This window comes from Anthonomus grandis, chromosome 2, assembly GCF_022605725.1.
Source record: "Anthonomus grandis grandis chromosome 2, icAntGran1.3, whole genome shotgun sequence".
Taxonomy (NCBI): Eukaryota; Metazoa; Arthropoda; class Insecta; order Coleoptera; family Curculionidae; genus Anthonomus; species Anthonomus grandis.
The window spans coordinates 14,659,297-14,674,231 of record NC_065547.1 but is presented as its reverse complement, the minus strand read 5'-3'; the positions used below and the strand labels follow the sequence as shown (position 1 = coordinate 14,674,231).

The following is a 14,935-nucleotide window of genomic DNA, read 5'->3' as shown; positions in this document are numbered from 1 at the left end:
ATAATGGTGTTCTTTTTATTCGTTTTTGACTTTGTCATTTAATAATAGCCTTTTAATAAGTACCTATACCTAATAATATACGATCATGTTTCAGTTTGGCTTATGTTAAATATATCACATTATTACAGTAGTACGTACAGTATAGTAGGTAGAATAGCAAATAAATTGTGTAACAAATTATGATATAAAAATGATAAGAAATTTATTAGGTATTGGAATGCCAAAATTTTTTTCTATTTTGAACTTAGAAATTGTATGAAAATTGTACTTTTGGTCTTAGAATATCTAATGCCAGATAAACATAGCAGATACCAAAGGGGTGTTAATACTTTTGTCAGGATGGGTTGGCTTAGATAAAGGCGGGTTGTATAGTAATAATTATATTTTAATCATCATCAGTGTCAAAAATGTATTCTCGTAAATTTATACTAGATACATTTGAATAATGATAAACTAAAAAGGAAAGGACGTCTATATTTTCATAATTATTATTATTGAGCTTATAAATATTCATGGGCTCTTTTTTTATATAAGAATCGCCCAATAAAGTTGGTCGGTCTGTTTCTGGGATACCCTGTATAATAAAAGGATCAAAGATGGTCAATATATGTTAATATAAAGCGGAGCTAATAAAAAAAAACTACTAGGGGGCCGCCATTTTGCTTCATTTTGTCCTTTCAATGTTGGTATTGTTGGTCACTCTGACAAATTTTAGTTGTGCCAACTGTAGGGAAACAAAACAATTAAAGTTTTTGAGAGGTTATGTTTACAAAATAGAAAGCTACATATAGGTAAGAATTTCAGATAGTTGCGTTAGATCTGTGATTTTTCTGGTACTTCTTTAAGAATTTTGTTAAAATTTATGAAAGAAAGTAATCCTCATCTAAAATGAGACAAGTTTCAATCAACTATACCATGAAAATCATTATATTCATTTAAATTTTTGCTTCTATAGATGATTTTATGAGGGTTTGTAATTATAAAGGGTTTATACAGTGACCGCCTAAAGTTCCGCATAAATTCGATAAAAATTAGAGACATGATTTTTTGAGAAAACGCTCGGACCCGTCGATTTTTATTTTAAGTTGCGCATTATTTCACATAATTTTTTGTATACAGGGTGGAACAAAAAAAAAGATATGACGTCATCGGTCATTTTTTTAAATGGAATGCTATATTTTTTATTGCATTTATGAAATATAGGCGGAATTCCAAGCAAGTTTCGTATAACACACCTTATCTCAAAACTCAACTGTTTCAGAAATATTTACATTTAACCAACAAGAAAGCAAGTAAGTACTTCTATTTACAAATTAAGATAAAATGGAGGATAAAATGTTATAAACTGTGAAAACCCTTATTAATGTATCAAGTGTTCAAACTGATCCCCATTTACTTCTTGGCAGAAAGCAAGACGGTTTACAAACTCATGTAAAACACTATCGATTATTTCGGGTGATATACGTCTAATTTCATATCTAATTCTATTGTTCAAATTTTCTACGTTGTTTGGCTTCTCAATATAAACTTTACGTTTCAGGTACCCCCATAGAAAATAGCCGCAGGGATTTAGGTCTGGTGACCTAGCCGGCCACTCTATTGGCCCTCTTCGACCTATCCATCTTCCTGGGAACACTGTATCCAAGTAATTACGGACATCTCGAAAAAAATGTGGCGGTGCGCCGTCTTGCTGAAACCACAAATTATCTGTCGGAACAGCAGGGTAGGACAGCAGCTTGTTCGTCTGGGTATAGGGCAGCCAAAGCAGGGATAAGATCTTCTTGAAGAAAATTCAAATAACGTTGTCCTGTTAAGTTTTCTTCGAAAAAGTATGGCTCTATTACTTTATTTTCCACGATACTAGCCCAAACATTAATAAATTTACGGTAATATGTATGAGCCTCAGTTGCCCAGTGTGGATTTGACACTGACTGGTACCGACAATTTTTCCGATTTACCACACTGTTTAAACAAAAAGTTGCTTTATCCGAAAACAAAACTCGTAACACAAACTGACGGTTATTATTGCAAATGTTCATCATTTGCTCGCAAAATTGGTTTCTTCGATCAGGATCGTCCTCATTTAATTCGTGTATTAGTCTAATTTTATAATGGTGGTATTCATTTGCTTTTAAGATGCGTCTTACTGACGTTCCGGCTATATTATTATCAACTGAAATTTGTGAAGTTGCATTGTTTGGATTTTCTTCGACGGAGAGCAGAACGTTTAATTTTGTTTCTTCAGAAATTTTTCGACAACCTGATCTTGGCAAATCCCTAACATGACCTGAAGTTATGAATCTGTGCTCTATTCTACTAACTGTTGACTACGAAATAGGATGGTTTGGGTATTTGGCATTAAACAGTTCACTTACTTCTTTTTGCGTGCGCACTCGATTCCCGTACCCTAGCATCATCAAAATTTCAATTCGTTGGGCTTCCGTTAAATTAGCCATAATTTATTCTGATAAAAACTATTAACTTTCGAACTGACATTGGAAAATCGAGATTCTTTACAAGTGCAACAATGGAAACAATTGACAGTGTTTATAACATTATTTTTATCCTCGATTTTACCTTAATATGTAAATAGACGTAGGGGAACTACGGACAAAATAACATATATGGACAAAATGACATATGACCATTATTTCATAATTCGCGCCATTTACCACCCTAACGGCTAGTACGTCAAGTGCTCCAAACGATTGGCGATCACCTGCGAAGCGGGCAATATTCAAAATTCAGTTAGGCGGAGGCAGTCGTATAGTGAGCGTATATGGTGTTCGAAAATTTTCCACGTGTGAATTTGTTTTTCGATATTTTGGTAAGTTTTCATTGTTTAATCAATTGATTTTGTTGTAAATCAATGCTCTATTGTGTATTGTAAGACATGGATCCATTACTTTGATAAATACATAACATTTATTGTACAATTTCAATATTAAATTGTTAAGTTTTCAATATGGACAAAAAAATAAATTTGCCCATATTTTCAATGTAGAAAAACAAAGAGCTGGACAAGAATGGCTAACCGGACTTTTAAATAGGAATAAAGATATTTCAATACGCAAACCAGAACCGACTTCAGCTGCTAGGGCTTAGGCGTTTAATAAACCGCAGGTTGAGAATTTCTTTAGGGCATATCAAGAACTGTTGGATACACACAACTTTTCACCGGATAGAATTTATAATATGGATGAATCGGGTCTGTCCACGGTTCGGAGACCACAGAAAATTTTAGCAACAGCTGGTCGGAAGCAAGTCGGATGCTTAACAAGTGTTGAGCGTGGATCTCATGTTAGTGTTGTTTGTTGCATGAATGCAACAGGCTGTTATATTCCACCATGTTTAATATTCCCGAGGAAAATTTTTAAAAATGAGTTTTTGGATGGAGCTCCAACTGGCACTCTTGGAATTGCACAGGAATCGGGCTGGATGACCACAGATTTATTTTTCAACACTTTCAAACCTATGCAAAGGCTAATCTTAGTGAAAAGGTTCTCCTCATCCTCGATGGTCATGCTAGTCACAAAGGATTAGAATCACTGACATATGCTAAAGACAATGGTATAGTTATATTATGTCTGCCACCGCATTGCACCCATCGGATGCAACCTTTGGATGTATGCTTTTATGGACCTTTAAAAACCTACTTCAATCAGGAAATATCAAAGTGGTTAAAGCTTCCTCCAGGCCGCGTAGTGACTCATCTGCAGATAGGGAATTTATTTAATCAGGCATATGGCAAATCCGCTACCGTGCAAAATGCAAAATGCTTGCCAAGGATTTAAAAACACTGGTCTTTGGCCTATTGCTTCCGATATCTTTCCAGAATACATGTTTCAGCCTGCCGAGACAACAAATGTTCCAATAATGACTTCTGAACCTATGTCCATAGAGATATCAGCAAGCTCAAGATCTGATAATAATGAAACTGCTTCTACCCTACCAGATGAAATAATCCGTGATAAAGAGAAGCCTGGACCCTCTAAAGATGCTTTGCTCGTTCCGCTCGAAGTTTTATCACCTATACCGCAAGGAAATCTAGTCAGAGGTCAAGGAAAGAGAAGACCAAAGAAGCAACAAACTCATTTAGTCCTCACTTCTACGCCAAATATGGTGGAGGTAAAAGCCAAAAATGACACTAAAGTCGTCTCCGAAACAAAAAAGAGAAGGGTTACAAAAACTGTATTTGAATACGATGGGAATGACAAAGATTTTCCATTCACAAGTGATACGCAAATTGACGAAGGCGATTGCCCTTGTATATATTGCAACGACCTGTATTCGCGTTCGAAACCTGGTGAGAACTGGTTACGATGTAAGGTATGTTCACAGTGGGCTCATGCTATTTGCGCCGATGTGCCTCAAAAGACAAAAATGTTTATTTGCGAACTATGTGTTCCTGATTCAAAGTAGTTTTGGTGTATGTCATTTTATCTATAGAACATATGTCATTTTGTCCTGTAACTTTTTATACCTTTACAATTATTTGCAAAATATTTTGTTACATGAAAAGTTGATGCCATTTTGTCCATAGTTCCCCTACTTATTTGATTTCTTGTTATTTAAATGTAAATATTTCGGAAACAGTTGAGTTTTGAGATAAGGTGTGTTATATGAAACTTGCTTGGAATTTCGCCTATATTTTATAAATGCAATAAAAAATATAGCATTCCATTTAAAAAAATTACCGATGACGTCATTATCTTTTTTTTTTTTGATCCACTCTGTATACAAAAATGTATGTAAAATAATGCGCCACTTAAATTAAAAATCGACGAGTCCGAGCGTTTTCTCAAAAAATCATGTCTCTAATTTTTATCGAATTTATGCGGTCACTGTATAGTAAAAATATATTATTCTGTCAACAACTCGAAATATTATTCTATTATAAAGAACACAGACGGACAATTCACAATAATTCGGTTTTGAGAAACTGAACCAAATACCTTTAAATAAAGATGGTGATACATTATTCACGTATTAAATAAGGAGAAAGATACATCGCCTCTTCCAGACGATATACCCAAGCGTCCTTTACAAATCGCCAAAAACTAGGCAATCCGCTATACTCACACGTCAAACGTCAGCGTCGTCAACTTCATTACCGTTATTTATATTTTCTATTGGCAACACTAAAAATTTTCAGAGTGACCAACATCAAAAGGATACAACAATAAACACACTATAAAAATGGCGGCCACCATGCAGTGGTCATTTTTGGGTATCGTGGCCATATGCATTAGCAGTCCAGGTATATTTATAAGTTCGTGGTCCTAAAAAATTAAATCCTGAACTAGTTCGGGATTAAAGTTCATTCGCTTTTAAGTTTTGTCGTTCGCGGGACAAAAAAATCCTCATTCGGAGGTAAAAATTCGGTGTTCCATTAAAGTATATTACTATATTTTCGTGGTTTGCCAGTAATGAGGATGCTAGTTTTAGCGTGGTGGCAGATCGATTCGAAATAACAAAAAATTCTCTTCATAAAATCGAAGAGTGACATTCTTTTTAAGCAAATTATCCATTTAGTGTTCATTTAGTATCATTCATGTTCATTAGTTCAATTTTTTGCGTACGGGGGATAAAAAAAGCTACATTTTAAAATTGTTTTGACGTATACAGCGTGTTTACAAGAGACATGGCAGTAGAAGGTTAGGTTTTTTAAATGGAAGACTTTATATATTATTTGATTTTTACAAAATTAAACAGTGTTATTAAATTAAATATTGAATATATATTTTCTGCAAAAACATTGTTTTTCATCAACACAACCCTTACCCCCCTTCCCCCCAAACAATTGCCCAGTACGAAATTCTTTTGAAAAATCACCGTTTTTCGTCTATAAAATCATATCCAATAGCACTGTTTTTGTATTAAACATTTTTAATATATACATGTACAGGGTGGCCAAATAAGAATGCGAGGTACTGTATCTGAGAAACTATTCATCATAGAAGCTTACGATAAAAAAATTTATTACTAAAATGGCCAAGAGAATGACCTGGAAAATATTTTCAAGTTTCTAAAATGGCCGCTAGGGGGCGCAACTGCAATCTTGAATCTAGAAAACTGATGTTTCTGTAAATTTTGCTGAAACAAAAAAATAGCTGATTATTAAAGTAAAGACTAATCCGAACCTTTTTCATTTGAATAGTTTTGCTGTATCTCTAAAAATAAAGTGGTGGGGGGTGTTCAAAAGTTAGCTTAAAACACACCCTGTATACTAAAAACGCCTTAGCCGATTTTATCAAACTTGGGCTAGTTGAAAAGAGCTATTATATATTAAGTTAAGCTACGAATATTATTATATTTCATGTTTTGTTAGTTTTACATCTCGCCGCTAGAGGGCTTCTTTCGGCTTTCTGACACAAATGACTAATTTTCTCAAAAAACTTAAATGCAATGGTATAAATTTTTTTATACAAAAAAATAGCTTAATGACACCTAAATATGCTTGCGAAAACCGCATCTTAATATCTTCATCCTAACCTAAAATTTAGGCCAAAGAAAATTTTATATGGAAATCCCTTAATATTTATAAAAACTACAAAATAATTTATTTCGAATTTCTTTTATAATGTAAGTTGTGGCCCTATAAAGGACCGATTTTAAAAAGAAAGGGTTTTAATGCCCCCGTAAATGCCCGAAATGCTGATCATCACGCTCTATGCATTGCTGAAGCCTCTCATGGGTAGATAGAACTGCAGCTTCAATTTCGGCTCTCGGTATGGTATGTATTGCATTACGAATGCGGTTTTTCATATCTTCTCTAGTCGTAGGCTGAGTCTGAAATACAATGTCCTTTAACCGCCCCCATAAATAGAAATCAAGACAGGTTAAGTCTGGGGATCGCGGAGGCCATGGAAAGGCTTCCTCTTCCAATCCACCGCTGTTGAAAAATGTTATTAATATGCTCTCGCACATTCCTAGCAAAATGTGCTGGACAACCATCCAACTGCAAAAACAAATTTTGCCGGACTTCCAGTGGCACATCTTCCAGCAACAACGGTAATTGATTTACCAAAAAGTCGAAAAAAACATTGCCATTTAGAGATTGCTCAAAAAAATATAGTCCAATAATGTTGCCTCCAAGTATACCACACCACACATTTAAACTCCAGCGCCCTTGGTGATGAACTTCACGCAACCAATGCGGATTTTTTGCAGACCAATAATGCATGTTATGCAGGTTGACTCTACCGTCACTATTAAATATGGCTTCATCGGTCCAAAGAATTTTAAATAAAAAATCTCTGTCCTCGCGTATCATGCCTAATATCCAATGGCAATAGTCCAACCTACGGTCAAAGTCTGCTTCTTCCAATGCCTGATGTAAATTAACATGATATGGGTGCATTCTATAAATACATATATTAAAAAAAAAGCTGAACTTAAATAAATCCATATATGGCGATGGCTGTTAGAATTTACCTATTGTCCTTCAAAATATTGTTGTTCTTGATATGCCTAATTCAAGGGATAATGCTCTTGTGCTAACATGAGGATTTCCATCAATATATCCCAGTACGCTGTTAATATTGTCCACATTTCTTCTAATTCTTGGCCGTTGAAACCTAGGCCGAAAACTACCATTGGCTCGTAAGTTCGCCACTAATCGGGGAAAAAATCTAATATCGCAAGGACTTCGATTTGGATATCGAGCAGCATAAACTCTTTTTGCTACTGCAGCATTTTGAAGACATTCAAAATAAACCGCAAGCATATCAACGGCTTCATCGTTCGTAAAACGCATTTTGCAAAAACAAAAAATGCTCAAGTAACGTAAAACTTTTGACAACTTACTATTGACAATTTGAGGAATGTTTATAATTTGAGTAGACATTTGTTTTGTTGCATTCCATGGCCTGCTTTCTAATAATTATTTTTTTCGTATTATATCCATAGTGAATATATAACATAAAATAGGTCTGATTTTTGATATAAGCATTATTAATACTTACCTTTTAGTGATATTAGGTAATATTTTTAAAAATGGTAAATTTTGTTTTCAAAAGTAGTGAATTTTAAAAAATTCCAAAATAATTAGTATAAAAAAATTAAAATATAAGGGTATAAAATATTCTTTGGCCTATATTTTAGGTTAGGAACAAGATATCGAGTTGCGGTTTTCGCAAGATTATTTAGACATCATTTAGCTATTTTTCTATGAAAAAAAATATCAACGCATTTAAGTTTTTTGAGAAAATTAGTCAGTTGTGTCAGAAAGCCGAAAAAAGCCCTCTAGCGGCGAGATGTAAAACTAAAAAAACATGAAATATAATAATATTCGTAGCTTAATAACAGCTCTTTTCAACTAGCCCAAGTTTGATAAAATCGGCTAAGGCGTTTTTAGTATACAGGGTGTGTTTTAAGCCAACTTTTGAACACCCCCCACCACTTTATTTTTAGAGATACAGCAAAACTATTCAAATAAAAAAGGTTCGGATTAGTCTCTACTTTAATAATCAGCTATTTTTTTGTTAGGTTAATTTAGCAAAATTTACAGAAACATCAGTTTTCTAGATTCAAGATTGCAGTTGCGCCCCCTAGCGGCCATTTTAGAAACTTGAAAATATTTTCCAGGTCATTCTCTTGGCCATTTTAGTAATAATTTTTTTTATCGCAAGCTTCTACGATGAATAGTTTCCCAGATACAGTACCTCGCATTCTTATTTGGCCACCCTGTACATACAGGGTGTCTCACGACGAATAGACGCGATCGATATCTCGGAAACTACTTTTTCAAAAATTTTGAAAATTTGGCAACATGGCATAGTCGATGGGGGCTACACAACTAAAATATTTTGACAGTTGTGACGTTTCCGGTTATACCGGAAGAAGGTGTCAACTTCGTTATTTTAAATGGAACACCCTGTATATTTTTACATTTTTTACTTTTACGTGAAATTCTAAGTATATTTTGTGTATAATGTCATATACCTAAGTGTAACCGTTTTTGACATATTTTTAATTTCATGTTAAAAACTATGTTTATAAGCCCTAACATAATTACCGATTACTCCCTTTTAGTAGCCTTTATTCATTGGTTAGTTTTGGTTTTATTTTAGAGGAAGGACCACTTTAAAAGACTATTTTAATATTTGGCTAAAAAAAAGATACAGGGGGGTCAAAAACTAGCATTAAAAATTAAAATGAAAAAATCATTAAAAGTCATTTTTTTTAAATGGAAACCCCCTATTTTTATAATTTTTTCATAAAGATAATTAAAAATAAGGTTAACTTTGTATAAGGTTATCTAGTCCAAAAATTGATAGTTTCCGAAATATTGGCAGTTTAAATTTGGCCTAATATTAAAAGCCGTATAGTTGTACACGGCTCAAGGATTGTTGATTAGTTAACCAGGACGGTTGTCATAGTAACCGCTACAAGCAACAGTAAGATAATGGATTATAACAGAAATGTACACTTTTTAATTAAATTACACTTTTACGAAGAAAACTTAAATAGCAAGTAACTTATAAATTTAATGCATATAATCCATTGTCTTACTGCCGCTTCTAGCGGTTACTATGACAACCGTCCTGGTTAACTAATCAACAATCCTTGAGCCGTGTACAACTATACGGCTTTTAATATTAGGCCAAATTTAAACTGCCAATATTTCGGAAACTATCAATTTTTGGACTAGATAACCTTATACAAAGTTAACCTTATTTTTAATTATCTTTATGAAAAAATTATAAAAATAGGGGGTTTCCTTTTAAAAAAATTGACTTTTAATGATTTTTTCATTTTAATTTTTAATGCTAGTTTTTGACCCCCCTGTATCTTTTTTTTAGCCAAATATTAAAATAGTCTTTTAAAGTGGTCCTTCCTCTAAAATAAAACCAAAACTAACCAATGAATAAAGGCTACTAAAAGGGAGTAATCGGTAATTATGTTAGGGCTTATAAACATAGTTTTTAACATGAAATTAAAAATATGTCAAAAACGGTTACACTTAGGTATATGACATTATACACAAAATATACTTAGAATTTCACGTAAAAGTAAAAAATGTAAAAATATACAGGGTGTTCCATTTAAAATAACGAAGTTGACACCTACTTCCGGTATAACCGGAAACGTCACAACTGTCAAAATATTTTAGTTATGTAGCCCCCATTGACTTTGCCATGTTGCCAAATTTTCAAAATTTTTGAAAAACTAGTTTCCGAGATATCGATCGCGTCTATTCGTCGTGAGACACCCTGTATATAATTATATCAAATTTAAATAAACAAACTACGTTATTAGATTAAGTTTTAACGACGAAACCACCTATTATCCATGCGTATTATTTTGGAAAATAATGATTTTTGAAAGTAATTACTTACTGGTAAGTTGTGTGGGGTGGGTAGGAGGGTAAGGGTAGGATTAATGAAAAACGTTTTTTTGCAGAGAATAATTGAGAAAAATATGCTTTTTGAGAAAATTATAGGTTATAAAAGAATCTATAGTTTTTGTATCTGTACTTTTTTTACATAACCTTAAGGTTTTCGAGTAAAACGTGAAAAACCCCTATTTTATTTCTCGAAAGCAAGGCGTATGGCTATGAAAATTGCAGTAGTTATTGCATTTTTTGTTGCAAATAAGTGGAAATTCCATTTTTTTTAGATAAGTTATTAGGTTTTCAAAAATGTCAGTTTTTTTTTTGATTCTAGACAAAAATCTAGGTTCAAAAATACAGTTTTTAAATTAAAACTATTGGCGTATATGATCGCAAGGTATATTTATTAAACTGTAGGATATACTTATACAATGCATCCCAAAAGTTATGTCTAAATTCATTTAAAATTCAGGGGTGTTTGGAAAAAAAACGGTCGGACCCGTCAATTTTTATTTCATGTTGCGCATTTTTGTACGTGAAGTTTCTATATACAGGGTTGCTCAAAAATAAATTATGACCATCAACTTCATTTTTTCGAATGAAAGCACCTTTTTTTTATTTCATCTTTGAATTTCGCGTGGAATTCTACGTATGTTTCATGCATCATGTCCTATACCTAAAGTCAACAGTTATCGAAAAAAAGACGATTCATAAAACAAATAAAAAAAGAACAAAAATCAAGTTAAATGTTCAAAATGGGTTGCCATTCACGGCTTGACAATATCCAAGGCGATCAATAAAGTCTCGTTGCACATTTTCAATCATTTCCGGAGTTATGGCGCGCACTTCTCTGCGAATTCTCTCTTTCAAGTCGTCTAGATTATTTGGCCTATTAACAAATACCTTCGACTTGAGGTATCCCGACAAAAAAAGTCCATTGGTGTTAGGTCAGGCGACCTAGCAGGCCATTCGATGGGTCCTCTCCTTCCTATCCACCAATTGGGAAAGGTTTCATCCAAAAATATACGCACAGAGGCAGCATAGTGCGGAGGAGCGACATCTTGCTGGAAAATTAGTTCTTCGTCAGGATAGTCTGGGTCCAATGGATTTGGAAATAAAGCTAGTAATGCTGGAACTAATTCAATTGGGAAAATCGAGATACATTTGTCCCTTTAAAGTCTGTTCAAAGAAAAAGGGACCCATATACTCTTCCGCGCACTATTCCACACATTTAGTTTTTGAGGGTACTTCATCATCCAATGCGGATTTTCTGTTGCCCAATATCGACAATTTTGTCTCTTCACACTACTATTCAAACAGAACGTGGCTTTATCGGAAAAAATAATATTTGTTACTAAATTATTATTTAGATTGCACATGTTTTGTAAGCGTTCACAAAACTCATTTCGCCTATCGAAATCGTCATCAAATAACTTTTGCACAGGAATAACTTTGTAGGGGTGATATTTGTGCTTTTTAACTATTCGGTGAATTATAGATTTCGCCATCTGCAAATTTGCCCCAATCTGCGACAGAGGAGTGCATGGATTTTCTTCCAAAGAAATCAAAACGTCAAGCTGTTCATTTTTATCTCGAGCAGGACGACCAGATTTCGGCAGATCTCTAACATGACCGAATTCTTTAAATTTAGCCTATATTCTACTCGCCACCTTTTTGACATAACGGAGGACGATCAGGATGGATTTCATTGAATAATTGAGCAGCTTCTCTTTGAGTACGTGTTCTAGCACCAAACCCAACCATGCACAGAATTTCTATTTTTTTCTCGTTCCGTTAACTTTACCATTGTAAAAACCGCAACTTTGCTCGTACACTTCACACTTGACAGTATCTGTTTGGCGTACAACTGTCATACAGTTTCTATGAAAATACACGGTCACCAGCCAACAATAAAAAAACAGGAATGAATGGAATTTTGCTCTGTATAAAAATACTCAGAGATAAGGTGACTCGTAAGGTGAACTTCAATAATAATGTTTGGTCGTCTTTTTTTCGATAACTGTTGACTTTAGGTATAGAACATGATGCATGAAACATACGTAGAATTCCACGCGAAATTCAAAGATGAAATAAAAAAAAGGTGCTTTCATTTGAAAAAATGAAGTTGATGGTCGTAATTTATTTTTGAGCAACCTTGTATATGCAAACTTCACGTACAAACATGCGCAACTTGAAATAAAAATCGACGGGTCCGAGCGTTTTTTTTTCGAACACACCCCTGAATTTTAAATAAATTTAGACATAACTTTTGGGATGCACTGTGTATCATATACCATTCTGTTTACACAAGAGAGAAAATTCCAGCATTTAAAAAAATTGACAACGCAAAAATTACACTGAAATCACTACACCTCAAATATGTGATAAAATGACTTCCGATAGCACATATATGGAATACCATACACAAAGACATCTAGAAAATAGTAGAAAATAAATTAACGTGTATGAAACAATAATTATACCAAATAAAATATACAAATAAAAAAAATCGATAATATCAATTTGCTCAAAATTAAACAAGGATTTAAAAAATAAAATTTATTTTAGTAAAAATGCAGTGCTGTACTTTTTTTTAATTAAATAATATTTACGATGGACACCATTGGTAAAAATTAATGTTTTTCTTTGTCCGTCGAAAAATGCCTCCTGATGTATAAAACACATCTGCAAATTTAAAAAAATATCTACATTAGTAGTAAGTTATTTAAAAAATATCATTCCATTAAACGCATTTTATAAACATCTTTAGATAGTATACAATAGTTTAAACGTTTAACTTTAATCAAATAACAATTTTGTATTATTGTTTCTATAATATATATATATATAATAATTTTATATTATTGTTGTTGATATGGAATAAACCTTCTTGTTAAACGTGAATAAAACATAAACATAATATTAAATACCTCAACGTACATATATCACGTGGAGAACATTTCAACCGATAAGAAAAAATCAAAAATCAAAAAACCTCTCAGAATTCTGGATCTCCCTAAAAACCTCGGACCCAGGAGAATTCCTCCCATTCTTCACCCCCTCTCGGTGAGCCTGGTTATCTGTATTATACATTCTCTCTTAATGCTTCCCTACTATCTTCCTAAATTTTTACTTTCAATGCATTTTTTTCAAACGGTTCCTTATTTTGAGAGACCCACCTTGATTACGGTATTTTTTGCATACCTCCAAAAACATTAGGGTAACATTATATGTCTATTTAAATGACTCATCTTGTAAAAAAGAAGATACAATTAGAAACTCTGATAGCTCTAAAAATAAACAAAAGGCGTCTCATTATATGTTTATGTTATTTAAGTTCAAATAACTTTTGTGGAAACATAAATTTCTTTTAGTTTTTTATCTAGCCATAAAAATGAATTGCAAATATTACATAATAAAATGTGAGGCCATACTATTTTATTTTTATTTATAATATACCTATATTTTTCATCCATTGCGGGGCCTTCGAAAATATCGCGAAATTGTCTTAAACGCACCATTGTTTTCTTGTCAAGATTACCATTAAAAAAATTGTTTGTAAAATGTAAATAAATGTGATTATCCTCCAAAAGCGGTACCTAGATTCCAAATTAGTTCAGGATTAAACATGCGCAATGTAATAGTATGCTTGGCAATTCGGAATGTATTCCGAACTACTAGTTATTAACTAACTACTTAACTTATTAGTTAACTACTAGTTACTAAAGTAGTTCAGGATTTCTCCCGCGAGCAAAGCTAATCTTATATAAAAATAAGAATAATCAATACAAGAAACAAAATGTGTCTTTCGCTGGAAAGTTACTCTCTATAGTCCTTAAACTTTAAATAAATTAAGTATTGACGAAAAACAAAGAAAAACACAGAGTCACGGTCTCACAACATGTATTAAAACGGGCTACACGTGTTTCGCTCTAATTAGAGCATCATCAGGCCTTTAGAAGCCATCCACACACTTCACAGTACACTTCATTGTTTTATGTTCATTCACTTCATTGTACTGTGAAGTGTGTGGATGGCTTCACTAGAGCGAAACGCACGTGTTGCCCGTTTTATTACATGTTGTGAGATCGTGACTTTGTGTTTTTCTTTGTTTTTCGTCAATTTTGTATGTTGGTCTAGAGAATAATGGATGAGATTTTTGGATAAATTAAGTATGGTCATATGATATATTGTCATATTTAAATAAGAATGGCTCAAAAATTACATTGGTTTTTTCTAGTTTACGAAAAAAATATCATGCCTTTTGGGAAGTTTCAGCTAATAGCATGAATAGAAAATATTTACAATTACGTCCAAATATTCATAAGTGATGAATAATATAATATAATATTTAAGTAAATAAAGTTTTGTGCAATAAAAATTTTACAACCAGAGATATATATTTTATATCGTTGACGATAATACGAAAACTTCTTGGTTTCTTCAGATTTGGTAAGGGAATATAGATGAATATCTAAACCATTGCATTTAACCATTTTCGTTTACAGGTGGGTTTTGCGGTTATTAATCATAATCCGCAATTAATTAAATGAGTTCCTCAGGGAGCCGCATCTTTGTATTTTTCTGCCTTTTCGAAAA

The 14,935-nt window shown here is 33.1% G+C and overlaps 1 protein-coding gene across 3 annotated transcripts in view; it reads right to left on the bottom strand.

The window, feature by feature from the left end:
- Nucleotides 1-14,935, bottom strand: part of LOC126750378 (cytospin-A-like) — a 240,202-nt gene that overhangs the window by 92,439 nt on the left and 132,828 nt on the right. The window lies entirely within an intron of this gene.